Source organism: Canis aureus, chromosome 37 (genome assembly GCF_053574225.1).
Source record: "Canis aureus isolate CA01 chromosome 37, VMU_Caureus_v.1.0, whole genome shotgun sequence".
In the NCBI taxonomy this organism is placed as follows: Eukaryota; Metazoa; Chordata; class Mammalia; order Carnivora; family Canidae; genus Canis; species Canis aureus.
In genome coordinates this window covers 5,034,508-5,048,955 of record NC_135647.1, presented here as the reverse complement: position 1 = coordinate 5,048,955, position 14,448 = coordinate 5,034,508, and the positions used below count along the sequence as shown (strand labels likewise).

General features: G+C 37.1%; 1 long non-coding RNA gene across 2 annotated transcripts in view; it reads right to left on the bottom strand.

The window, feature by feature from the left end:
* LOC144306390 (uncharacterized) overlaps positions 1 to 14,448 on the bottom strand; it is a 208,234-nt gene that overhangs the window by 27,404 nt on the left and 166,382 nt on the right. For both annotated transcript variants that reach the window (XR_013373460.1, XR_013373462.1), the window contains one exon: positions 10,655 to 10,762. This is a non-coding gene — a long non-coding RNA (uncharacterized LOC144306390). The remainder of the gene's footprint in view (positions 1 to 10,654; positions 10,763 to 14,448) is intronic.

Below are 14,448 nucleotides of genomic sequence, written 5' to 3'. Positions count from 1 at the left end.
TTTCCCATTCTCCACAACGTATTTGGAAATGCTTAGTCTTGGGGCTGACCCAAGTTCTTTATAGCAAAACAGAATCTTCACATTTTTTCTCCAATTTCTCCTACTCTTAAGTCTCCACTACTTGGCTCAGGGGCACAGAGAACCGTGAAGATGCTATAGAGCTGCTGCCCTTTCCACAAGTGTGCTAGCAGCTCTTGTGGCAACCGGTTGACCTTAAGATTAAACACAAATTCCAACACGTGGGGTTCCTGGGCTGTGTGCCTTCCAGCTGTGGGCTCCCACCATCTCCTGCTAGAAGTGAAAGCCCTTTCTTTTCCAGACACACAAGCGTTCAGTTCGTGTCTCTCTCCTATTTCCAGATGGTCACCTCCTCTTGTTGTTGCTCATCCTTGAGAAGAGAAGCTTTCAGCAGCCCCGCTGTATCCAGAAAGGTAATTAGATAAAGACACACACACACACACACACACACACACACAGACGTCTCTGATGGCCAGGCGTCTGATACACTGGAAAATGCACAAACACTTACTGAAACCTATGCCCATGAAAATAAAGTAACACTAGAGGAAAGAAGATGATCTCATTGGGTGATTTTCTGGAGAACGAGATAAAACAAGTTTATTTTTTATTTCTCTTTTTAAGTTTATTTTAAAGTTATTTATTCATTTAGAGATTGAGAGAGAGAGAGAGAGAGAGAAAGCACAGAGGGAGAGGGAGAAGTAGACTCCCCACTGAGCAGGGAGCCTGACGTGGGGCTCAATCCTGGACCCTGGGATCATGACCTGAGCCAAAGGCAGATGCTCTACCGACTGAACCACCCAGGTGCCCCTTTTTTATTTCTTTTGTTATTTTTGTCCTCTAACATAACTCAGAGTTCCCTTTTGAATTCCCTGATACTTGTGAGATAGACCCCCCCCATCTAATCCTGCCATGGTGGAACACACAGCTGGGAGAAAACATACATGCTACTAGAAGGATTCTGCAATTCTGCTAATGCATGTGGGATGCATAATGAATTCATTTCTAATATTCTATAATAAAATACACCTGTGGTATAAATTTCAAACATTTATAATAAGATATACATTGCAAGGCTTCTTGATATTTCAAATAAACAATAGATACATATTTGTCACGATTTTAACGAGTAGATGTTCAAGCCATACATTTTCACATGTATGCTAATTACTGTACTGTGAACATCCAATAATTGATTAAAAGGTATTTCTGCAGGTGTTACATCTGTACGAATACATGATCATCAAAAGCATTTTAAAAACCCAATAGCTAAGGGCAGAGATAGAAAAATAATCACATTCCAGTTACTTTAATAAAGGAACAAATGAAATGTATTTCCTATTTCCTACAAAACACTAAAACAAAATGTATTTGTTATTGTGTTTAATGATACTATTATCGATGTTATTGGAATCACACGTGGGCAATCTGTCTTTAACTCACAAATGTGGGAGCCCCTCTAGTTATTGAATGATGTCAGGAAAGTAGGTCGGTAAATGTATGCAGTGCCAAAAATGAAATAGTTTTGAAATTTATGAAGTAACTATGAAAATATGGAGTAGTGATCAAAGCAAACAACTATAATATCTATGGAAAAATACTACTGACTACTTTTAATCTCTTATTGGATATGTTGAGGTATATTAGGTTTAACCTGCTAACGGATTAGGTAAAGAAAAGAAGAAACACCTCCTTTGTGCACTCTCTATGCCAAGTGTTATCATATAGAGATGGATCTATCAATCATCTACATAGTAATCTATTTATCCATCAATCTGTCCCCTCATTCCTGTAAGATAGTTAATATTTCCCCAATATTACAGATGAAGACCTAGCAGAGAAAGTTCATCATATCTTGCCCAAGGCCTCCCCAGCAAATCGGGGGCTTGAATTCATATCAGCTTATTCCCAGGCTAATACCACCTAAGGAGCCTTCTTCTGTTTGGGTGATTTGGTGTGCAGTGATGACCACATTGTATCATAATGGGCTTTCTGAGTGCTGTTTTTTTCAACACCCTGTGGACTCCTAAATGCAGAGGTGATAACATAATTATTATTATATCCATCTCCACTAGCGACAAGCCTGGAATTTAACAGGACTTCCACAAATACTTATTGAATTGAAATAGAAACATACTACCTGTGCTGATTTAACTACATTATAATCCTCGATGTTCCAACAGTCTCCATTTTGGAAATAAGGACTGGTACGAACTGGCCTTGTACCAAAGCAGCTAGTTATTTTCCAATGTCCTCATTGTTAAGTTCAGTGTTACCTGATATTAACTCAATTCACATGAGGACAAAGGGAAATTTCACCCCATGACTTTTATTTTGGCAAATTCAGTTTCCATTTCCTTTTTTTATGTTGTTCCTATTCAAATATTTATTTCTCCGTCACTCAGGAAAATTTTATTTCTCATGTTTTCAAAACAATGGCAGTCATTGGTTCAGCTTGTTACAATTTTATATTTTCACTGGGGGCTCATATGCTTGAAATTCAAGACAAAGTAAATAAATTCTATTATCACAGGTTGTTATTTTTATCATTCTAGTCATACATGTAAGGAAATGTTACAATTCACAGTGAATGTTGCTGGCATGAATACAGAGACCACAGTAGAGATATATTCAAAGTGACAAGTGGGTTTTGCCTTAAGCTTTATCGGGACATACAGGGGAGCACCCCCTTTTCACAGGGGTTCATTGTCCTGACTTACACAGTAATTATTTTCCTTATCTACCCCAACAGACTACTAAAATAAAACTTCAGATCAAGTAAAAATGATCACCATGGCCTGCCTAGGAACTGGGAATGCTGTGATTCCTGGTTCCCACTGACCAACAGTCTATGGCTGGAGAGCAGTCAGAGCAACAAAAAGACACTGAAGAGAAACAAATACCTTTTACCTCTTCCCCTTAACTAGCAAACCACACTCTCTTAACACAAGGTGAGAGTCTCAAGCTGGTAGTTTTTATACTTGCTAATTAAAAAAAATCAATTATGTCTGTTGGGATGGAAGCCTAGAAAAATGACTTTATCACCAAAGTGAGTGAATGGCCAGAGCAGGGGTCAGCAAACTATGGCCTTGGGCCAAATCCAGCCCTCTATCTCTTTGTATAGCTCACAAACTAGGGTTTGTTTGTTTGTTTGTTTGTTTTTTCCTTTTTCCTTTTTAAAGAGTTTAGTTAAAAAAAAAGAAAAAATACATAACTTTAGGGTTTTTAGATGACTATATTTAATTTGACTCTAATATACAGCCTAGACTATTGACTAAAGATTAGCAAAATTTTTAAGGTTTTCTAGGCTATATATACCTCTGCATATTTTTTTTAGTTTTTCCCCCAAACTCCTTAAAAATGTAAAAAAAAAAAAAAAAATTACTATGGAGCAAAAACAGAAACACATGTGTGGGCCAGATTTGGCCAGGAGGCAGGTTCCTGCCGTAGTGGATGGCTGACTCATACAATAGAATGGAATCACCACGTGGAGAAAAGCACTCCATCAACCAAGAATTCTTCCCAACAAGATCATCTGCCTTGCACTGTTATGCACTATTATGAGATTGAGAAATAAACATCCATGGTACGTGATCCAGGATACATGTCAGGTCTATGTATATATTATAGTAACTAGCCTCCCCTAACTAATACCAGGAAGGATAATCAAGGCAGGCTGCCCCAAATGCTGACTGTTAAACCCAGATCTAGAGGGGAGAAAGCCATGTAGATACGTTCGAGAAAAGCATCCCAAACAGAGGCTCTGAGCCAGGAGAACATCTATAGTGTTTAAGGAACAGATAGGAGATGTGTCTGCAGTAGAATGACCAAGATGGAGAACATTAAGATTTGAGGTCAATGGAAGAAAGAGGCAACTAGATTTTTTTTTGTAGATCCTCATGGATCATTGGGTCTTTCCTCAGAGTAAAATGGTAATGGAGAGTTCTGAGTTGCGTAAGGCATGATTAGGCATAACAGTGTCACTCTGGGGACACCTGGGTGGTTCAGTGATTGGGCACATCTGCCTTAGGCTCAGGGTTTGATCCTAGAGTACCAGGATCGAGTCCCACATCAGGTTCCCTGCATGGAGCCTGCTTATGTCTCTGCCTCTCTCTTTCTCTCTCATGAATAAATAAATAAAATCTTAAAACAAACAAACAAACAAACAAACAAACAAATAGTGTCACTCTGGTTGTTGCCTGAAAATGTGTAAAGGGGATCAATGGTGGATGTGGGAGCCAGGTAGGAGACCATTGCATCACTCAAGTGAAAAACGGTAAGGAACTGGAATAAAATCACAGCAAAGGATAAGATAGAGCCCACAGCACTTGCTGACAAATTGACATTGTATATGACAGCAAGGGAGAATCTTAAGATGACTTTACCCATTTTGTACCAGGTAAAGTTGATACTTACTGAATTGAAGAAAAGTAGAGGAGGAATAAATCTGGGAAATATTAAGTGCCCAATTTTTTGCATGCTAAGTATGCAACGTCTATCAGACATGAACTGGAGATTTCACATTAGCTGTTGGATAGAAAAGTCTGGGACTTACGGGAGAAGTTAATAGGCTTCCTCTCCAATCTATATTCTTTTCTGCAGCACTATTTTATTTTATTGTATAGGAATATAACATTTTGTTTGCATTATCTTCCTCTCTTTCTAAGTTGTTTACTCATTGAAGGAAGGACTTATTTATTTTTAAATGATTATGTGTCCTGTAAAGCATATAGTGCACTCAATGAATGTGTTTCAAATAAACAAATGAGTGTAGGTAGGTGAGTCTATAAATGCCAGAGACAGTGTGTCCTTAAGTAAAATTCTTGCACTTGTTGTACATAGTAATTGGCCACAGACTGCTCCTGCTCCAAAACACAAAACATTTTTTAATGGGGAATATCTAAGACTTTTAAGAAATAGTGAAGAGCTTATGTCTAAAATATTCATATGTTCTCTGGGTAATTGTAATGCTAGCTAAAGTTGAGGACTATTGCTCTAGAATTATGATTATAGTTGTACATTCCTATATGTGAAAGTATTAATAGCAATTATATTCCATATCCAAGTTTTATGGGAAACTACCACCAATTAAGCATTTTATTCCCGCCCTTGGGCTCAAGATCTGTCTGTGAAGGTCACGTCCATTTAACTGTAGAAAAATCGCCTGGATTTTGTGATTTTCTGAGAAAAACAACAATGAAAAATGGAAAGGGGGAAACATCACCCATCATGCCACCTGAGAAATTTCTTAATGTCTGCTGAAATAAGTTTACGAAATGTGCAGGTTACCTATGGAATATATTTATTACATTAGGGACAAAATCAATGCTGAACTTCACAAATGAGTTAGAGGTTACAGCTTTCCTTAAACAATAAATTATACCAGATATTAGAGGATGTCTTTGGATTCACAAATGCACTTCAGCATCTTTTTTCCCCCTAGCTTCTTAGGGAGCACTCGCAGGGACCTTCAAGCAATGTGGTGTTTGTCACCAGTCACACCTGTGCATATGCTCTGGTGGGTGGAAATGAAACTTCATGACTTAAATAGATTATGGAGTAAGAAGGGATCTTTAGCAGGTTAAAGCAATTACTTAGTTTCCCTGGCTGTGATAGATTTTCATTGTTTCTGAACATAACCCTCCACAATGAAAGGTACATGTTGACTTGCTTATTCACCTGGGCAGCTGACTCATCTTTCTTCTTCCACAAGTATCAGACATAGACTGGCACGCCCACCACACACACACCCCTGCACCCCCTCACCCACCAGAAAGCCAGACAGCTAGCACATTAGCAAATATTTCTAATCTATTTGGAGTTTGTAATTTTAAAATGTTTTGATGTTAAAAAATTTTTTAGTCCTTGATTATTTGTGAATATTCTTAATTCCTAGTTCTAGTCCATTACCAAGACAGGGATCTATCTCAAAGAATGATGTCCATCACAGAAATTCTACCAAATCTGTCAGACTCCTGGAGTTTTAAAAGTAAACGACAGCTGTAGGTTTGGCATATGAATTTGCTGTATTTCACTTCAAACATACTGACACTTTGGAGTTACCCATATGGATGAGTAATGCCTGAAATGGAAAAAAAAAAAAACCTAATATATAAAAAGGTAAGTGCAAAGTGCATATAAAAATCCAATGAATATGACAGTGATAACTCAAAAAGTTAACCCTAATCTTCTCAACACTGAGTTTCAAAAACCTTTTCTTGGGGGGAGGGCACCTAGGTGCCTCAGTCAGTTGAGCACCTGCCTGTTGATCTCAGCTCAGGTCTTGATCTCAGAGTTATGCGTTCAAACCCCACGTTGGACTCCATATTGGGTGTGGAGCCTACTATTTAAAAAGAAAGAAAGAAAAAAAAAAACACCTCTTTTTTTTTTTTTTCTTTATTGCCAGTCATCTGGGCAGAGCTTACTGAAAGAATAATATTCCACCTCCCATTTCCTTGGTCACATTGGTTTGGGACAAGATAGATGGTGGGTGCTTAACACACACACACAAAGCATCCTGCATGCACTTCCCTGTCAAACTAATAGGTTAAAAAAACAGTAAGGGTAAAAGCTTTTAAGGACTGTGACATAAATGACATTTGATGGGGCAGAAAGCCTTACTGTCCATACAGCTTCAATTTGAGACTGGAAGATACTCAAGACTAGGTTTTTTAAAATATGTTTTAACATCTAAAAAACGACTTATGTGATTAGAAGCTGGGATAGTTTTGTCTCAAGTTTGCAATCAGCTTCTTTTTCCTAGACACAGAAATGTCATCCATAGTAACTAACTCTGATCCTTTTTTGTTTACATTTTAAATATGAGTGGCATTGAAGACTGAGGGTGGCCTCTGACACGTGGCACAATCCACAGGATGAGTTCTATTGAAGTAGTATTTATAAATTCTAAATGATAGAACTCTATTGTCTATGAACATCACTTTGATAGATATGGACCCCAAATTCATTTATAATAAAGCATACAGTATATTTAAGTATTTAAGTGCATGAATAAAGAATTGTAGCTAACAATCATTTTTCTTCACCTATGTTGCAAATAGTACTAGGGATTTAGCAAACAGTCTCTTCACCCTCTCCCTTCTAGAATGCAGTGGTTAGGAAAAAGAAAACACAAAACAGGTTATATGATTGAGTTTGAGCCACAGATATTTTGGTCCGTGATTCTTGGCCTATTCTTGAATGCTGCCCTTCAACCTCATAGCAATTTCAAAACCCTGTTCTAGAATGAGAACTAGAAAGTGCCAATGCAAATCTGTAGCTGGAAAACTAGAAATTGTTTTCAGCTCAGCTCATCAAAGTGTATAAAAGTATTTTTCAAATGTTGATCAACAAAAGTGACTTTGATTCACAAAAGACGTGATCAGTGTAAAATGTAATCAACAAAGACCATGAATAACAGAGCTTCCCCTCTTTTCATAATTGAATGTACAGTGATTGAATTTTAGAGCAATCCAGACTCCTAGCACTTGGCTCGGGATGACCATATCACAATGTAGAAAACTCCCATGTCCATCTGGCGCCCTTTTGTGTCCCTGATCAACTCGTGCAAATACTCAAGGCAATACGATAAATTTCAATCTCCTAATGTCTCTCTGTCTCTATTTTTCTCTTTATATCTCTCCATCTCCCTCTTACTTGCTACCCTCACCTCCAGCCATTAGCAATGGAATTTTTGTCTCCTACTTGGCTGAGAAAATTTAATTCATCAGACAAAACTTTAAGTTCTCATTTAAAAACTTGTTTATCTAAGAGTATTCTATCCTCATTCATTCCAGACTTGTATGTCCAGAGATCTAACATCTTCTGAATGAGTAAAAGGCATCTCATCTCAAAGGTAGTCCTTTTACAGTTCTGGATCTTTTCTGTTGGCCTCTCTCTGACAGATAATGAAAATAGTCATCCACCCAGGTAAGAAAACCATGTACATGATGTCATTTTTGAAACTTTCTGTCCTACTCCAATATAGAAAAAAATCCTTTTGCTTTTATGTCCTAAGTATTAATAGAAACCCATCCACTGTTCACTATCCCTGTTCCCATCAACATAGTTCAATTGTCACACAACATGTAATGATAACTTCTTCTGTGATTTGGTTTCTCAGTATCTTCTCTTATGCCCTCCAGCTCCTTCTTCACAATGCCCTAGGGCGATCATTTCAAAATGCAATGTAGTTAAAATAATTGACTTTTCATTTTGTTCTTATACATGATCATATGTCTTGATTTCCTAGTATGGTCTTGGTATATGCCTGTTGTCCCAGCTGTGTCTTCATTTCTGAATTTTTAATAAAGTAGCATCAGTAAGAGTTGCATTTTTAAAAAAGCAGGGGCAGGGGTCAGGGTGCTCCTGGGTGGCTCAGTCGGTTAAGCCCTGGACTCCTGATTTCAGCTCAGGTGTTGGTCCCAGGGTCCTGAGTTCAAGCCTTGCACTGGGCTCAACGTTGGGAGTGAAGCTTAAATAGATAGATGATAGATAGATAGATAGATAGATAGATAGATAGATAGATAGATAGCCAGGAGGGAAAATGAGTCTGTGTTTGGTAGACGTCTATTTTGTACTTCTAGTTTCTGCCAATGCCCATCTAGTCACGTGTGAAATACATAGGCAAGAGACAGAGTTCTCACTTTAAAGTCTATTACATTTGTAATACAGCCAGCAAAAAAGCTCATGTCTCTTTTTCTGAATCAGTACAACACCTCTCTTTCAATTACAATGTGGGGCTCTTGCTGCTTGAAAAGATGCATTCAGACACAAGCAGCTAGAGACAGATCACAAAGTCCTATGATATGCGTGAAGTCTCCAGGCTGCCAGTTGGCATAGTCAACAACAAAAAAATAGAAAACTACAGGTGTATAGGAGCCCAGAATTCATTCTGTAGAGGTTGTGAAAGTAGTTTTAACTCCTCTGCTACGTGTTATTTGTCAGCTTTGGGTACGTATCTATAATTATTTTATCAATTGTAAACTTTTGTGTGGTAAATCTTCCATCAACAATTAGATTACAAAATAAAATTGCATGTGTAATGAAAAATTAAATACTGACAGGTTTGTTTCTTTTGGAAGTTGATCGTGAATGTGTAACAACGCAAAATGATTTTGTCAATATTTAGCATCCATAATAGTGACAGCAGCTATGTTACAGATAAAATGAAACTAAGTCAAAGATCCAGTGAAGATAATCGGTATCTACTTCAAGAGTTCACAATTATTTAACTCAAATAAAGCTTTTCCATATCTTTATCTATGAAAGTTGCATTTACCTGTAACTGTGTGAACCATGACTTTTTTAATTAGATTGAATGATTATTTTAAAACTTAATTTCACTCATCTTAAATTCCAAATGTCCCTATGAACTAATAAACCCAAAATAATAGAGTAGTTGTCTTGGTCCCATTAGCATAAATTCAAATTATTGCAACAATGCAGTATTCTAAAGAGAAAATTATTTAGGTGGATGATAATATAAATACACATTTTGAGAAACATTTCATTACTGTAAAAACAAAACAAAACAAAACAAAAAAATGCCATTACTGAGTAAAATAGCAATGGAGAAGAAATTTACTTGGAATACAGAGTGTAGTAAGATAAAAATGATGGCAGATTTTTAGCTACTCCTCTTATTGAAAGGTAAAGGCTATTTCCCTTCCCCTCAAATCTGTACTGGACCCACTGACTTGGCTTGACAGTACAATATAGCAAGCTGACATTCTGCCCTTCTGAGGTTAGTTCAAAGGAAGCTGTGCAGCTTCCATTTTGACTCCTTCAAAGACACATCCTTGGGGAAGGCAAAAGCTACGTAACAAACTTTGAAATCAATCTAAGCTCTTCCAGCCATGCTCGCACAGGCATTATCCATGGAAGCTCAGTACATGAAATGTGGAGAAGAAACAAAAGAACACACCTCTGGTTAGAAGTGAGCCCAGACAGGTAAACTGTCTGGGATACCTCCAGCCTTCTTGTGAGCCATTGCAGTTGAGATCCTAATAATTATAGAGCCAGAAAGGACTAATGCCTGTTATGCCCTGCCAAATCTTTCTCGAGCCTATTCCCTTCCAGCTTCTAGTCACCAGCCAGTTAATGCACTGTGACTCATGATTGATTCAACCAACATCCCAGATGGTCACCAAATGGGGATTATCTTGTCCATCTTCCTTCCTACATTTAGTGTCAGAGATTCTATTGCAAGGAAGAACTTTTCTTTCTTCTTCCAATTTTATACAATCATTCATGTTTTAATATCAGAATGATTCCAATTCCATTCAATGAATTTGACTGGATAGACTCATTATTTATTTTGATTCTCAAATTTCTTACATTTGGCTCTTCGAGCTGACTCCTGGGTCTTTTTTATGTACCTCCATTGGTATTTGAGAAATTTCATTCTTTTGAGAAGAGAAAGAAATGCCAAGCTTATTTCCTTTCCCTTTTCCAGGTATTTCTCAGAGCATTACTGGTTTTCTTTTTTAGTGAGGTTAAATACTTGGTGTGTTCAGTGCTACTTGGTATCACCGCAATCCCAAGCCATCGCACATGGAATTTTTGTGGTCCTCCCAATTACTCTTTGTAAATAACTTCTCAGACAGAATAATAACTTTCATTATTCTCCACTTACTTCCTTGCTCCATCAGTTAACATATTTGAGCAATATAACCAGTCACTTAACCACCTCCTCCATCTCTAAACCTTGCTCCTGTCATCCAACTTTTGGATACCAATGTTTCTGTTAGGAGAGAAAGAAGAAAGTAATATAACTCTGAATCATGAGGAGTCAAAAAAGAAATCACAAAGGAAATTCAAAATATTATGAACTGAATGATAATGAAGATATACAATAACAAACTTATGGGCCACAAGAAAAATATTAGGGTCTATGAAAAAAAAGACAAATATATCAACAATTTCAATATTATTTAACTAGAAAACACACCCTTCCAACAAATTGCAGATGATTTTATGAAAAACATTAAAATAACACTGTATTAATTTTTTTTTGGTATATTCTTGACAAAGTACCAGAGACATATACAGCTAAGAAACGGGTTAAAGTGACGCGGAGCATTTTCTCATGTGCTTTTTGGCCATGTCTATGTCTTCCTCTGTGATTCTGTTCATGCCCTTTGCCCATTTCATGATTGGATTGTTTGTTTCTTTGGTGTTGAGTTTAATAAGTTCTTTATGGATCTTGGATACTAGCCCTTTATCTGATATGTCATTTGCAAATATCTTCTCCCATTCTGTAGGTTGCCTTTTAGTTTTGTTGACTGTTTCTTTTGCTGTGCAGAAGCTTTTTATCTTGATTAAGTCCCAATAATTCATTTTTGCTTTTGTTTCCCTTGCCTTCATAGATGTATCTTGCAAGAGGTTGCTGTGTCCAAGTTCAAAAAGAATGTTGCCTGTGTTCTTCTCTAGGAAACGAACAAGGGGTAGTGGAAAGGGAGGTGGGCAGGGTGTTGGGTTGACTGGGTGATTGGCACTGAGGGGGGCACTTAACGGGATGAGCACTGGGTGATATGCTATATGTTGGCAAATTGAACTCCAATAAAAAAATAAAAACGAAAAAAAAGAAATGGGTTAAAGAATTTTAATATGTACCATAAATAATTATTATATGTAATTTTAAAGTTCACAGAGTAACACAAAATGTTTTTGTTTTTAAATTTTGCTTTAAATACATAAAAATTCTAAAGTTCTTTAAAAGTAATAAATAGGGGATCCCTGAGTGGTTCAGCAGTTTGGTGCCTGCCTTTGGCCCAAGTGTGGTCCTGGAGTCCCAGGATCAAGTCCCACATCAGGCTCCCTGCATGGAGCCTGCTTCTCCCTCTGCCTGTGTCTTTGCCTCTCTCTCTCTCTCTCTCTTTCTCTCTCTCTGTGTCTCTCATGAATAAAGAAATTCTTAAAAAAATAAAAGTAATAAATAAAATAATTTTTAAAAAGCTGAGAGATTGACACTTGGGGGCCAATTAGTTAGGTATTCCTTCTAGAGAGCATGGTGCTGTGTTAGAGGTGGGAATTATGGTGAAGGTGTATCTCAGCCCTCCTTACCCATTTCAATGTGGGTTTTTTCTGGTACACCTGCTGTTGTAGGAGTTGCTCAGCTAGTTTCTGAATTTCTTTCAAGGGACTCGCTCTGTGAAAAGCTGTACATTCACTGAATCCATAGAAGGAGGGTAGTAAAGGAAGCATCTATCTAGCCAGTCTGATGAGAACTATTTTATATAGCCACCAATATATACTAAGACTAGTTTTTCATTAGCCAATCATATTTCAAAAATACATTTAAAATATCCACATATTTGATATAATTTATATGTATATTTGTTGTATATACATATATATGTATATTTCTTCTTACCATCTCCCTTAAATTGTCAACATGCCACTTTGAAGAACTCAGGATAATGTATTTTTTTTAGTCTTTCCTCAACATCAACCCCTTTCCTTTCTCTTCTGAGATTTGCAAACCAGATTTTATTTATTCTTCATGTACCAAACTTCATATGCCAAATTGTCTCCTCCTCAGGTCCTTGGGAAATGCTCCTGTACTTACATGAAACATTCTTCACTGTCTCCGCATAGCTAACTTCTACTCATCTTTCAGGCTTGTGTTCAATAGTGACCATCCTGATGAGGTAGATCTCCATTATAAAATCTTTCAAGGACACCAAGACACTACCCCTGCTTGGATTTATCACAGTTGGAAGTTTGTAGGTATTTATGTGGTAATATGTCTCACACACTATAAAAGTAGCCGAGAAAAGGCAGAGAGCACATCTGTGATTTCTCACCATGGGTACTAGCACAGTGCCTGTTATCTAATATGTGCTCAATAAATATTTACTTGGTGAGTAAAGAAATAAATGAATGACATTTTAAGTTAAACTGCTCTTCCATTTGGGTCCTTATATATTCAAAAGATCTTGCCTACTCTCTCCTGGGATTCCTTTGATTCTAGGTGGCACCACAGAACCACCAAGAGTCTTCCTGGATAATATTTTCTATAAATTGAGTTAAATAAATATGTTGCTACAAAACAAGCCATTAATGAACACTTTGAAACTGAACAATTATATCAGTTAAAATATGTAATATGTAATATGTAAAATATGTTAATAATGATTTCTACAAAATTTTGGACATGAGGTCTTTCGATCAAAAATGCAACTTCATGGGATAAAACTATCTTAAAAACTTATCTCTTTAAACTTACATGATTTTCCAAGGAATCTAACTGTAAGCAGTATTGAAGACAGGTGTGCTGGGCTTGAAATAACACCTTTAATTAGGAAGATTATTTCCTTACTTTTTTATATTTTTTAATTAAATATTTGTTAGAAAAGCTAGTATTTTTAAAACTCCTCTTGTAAATCAAGGCTGCAGTTTGGATTTTCTGGAGCGTTAACTCTGAGACAGAGTTCAGTGTTCAAGATGTTGTAAGGGAAAGCCCGTGAGATCAGCACAAGCTCTCTGGAAGGGAGGGACAGGAAGCAGATGCAGGCAAAGGATGAAGCTGCAGCCCCAGCCATCTCCACTTGGAGCTGCCCAGCTGAAACCACCTGTCTCGGTTGTCCTGCTTTGGGCCTAAATGGCAAGACTTTTGCACCTATACTTTGGTCAATGCACATGGCTTCGCCCAAAGGATGCAGTATCTCTGGACAGCAGACACAATTCCAGAAAGCATTGGTATTCTGACCACTTTACAGCAGTGGGGGCCTCAGGTCCTTCGTCAAAGGAGATCTATATGCACACCTCCATGCTACTACTAGCAATTTGTTATTTCATTATCCATTCTTGATTTTTCGATAAAAATAGCTCATATTTATTCAATGCCAAATATGAGCTAGATACTCTAGTAAGTGTTCTAAATGCATTATTTCATTTGAGATTTATAAAAACTCTATAACCTACCAAAATTTTAGCTCCTTTTCACAAATAAAGAAACTTGGACACAACACTTAGATTTCCAAAGGACACATAAATAGAATTTAGACCCAGAGACTCCAGCTTTAGACACAGAACTTTTTAACCCTATGGTACAGCTGCTTTCTAAAAAAATGCATAGCAACATAAAGGCAATAAATCATCTTGAATGTCCCAAATTCATTTTTGGTTCAGTGTACCCATTTCCATTTAGATCTTATTAAGGTGAGTTACATTTATATGAAAAAGAAAATTTTCTCTAATTATGCTATTGGGCTTAAGACGATGACCCTTGTAGTGATTAATGTTTGATGTCAGAGAGAGGACAAATACAAATAAACACATACAACCTGATGTAAAAAAAAAAAAAAACAAAAGCCAGTATCTCCATCTAAAAGTGCTGCATGGGTAATCAGAGATATAAGAAGGCAGAATGATATAGGATCCCCGAAGTGATTCTTTTACATTTAGGCCTCTTCAGGTGACTAA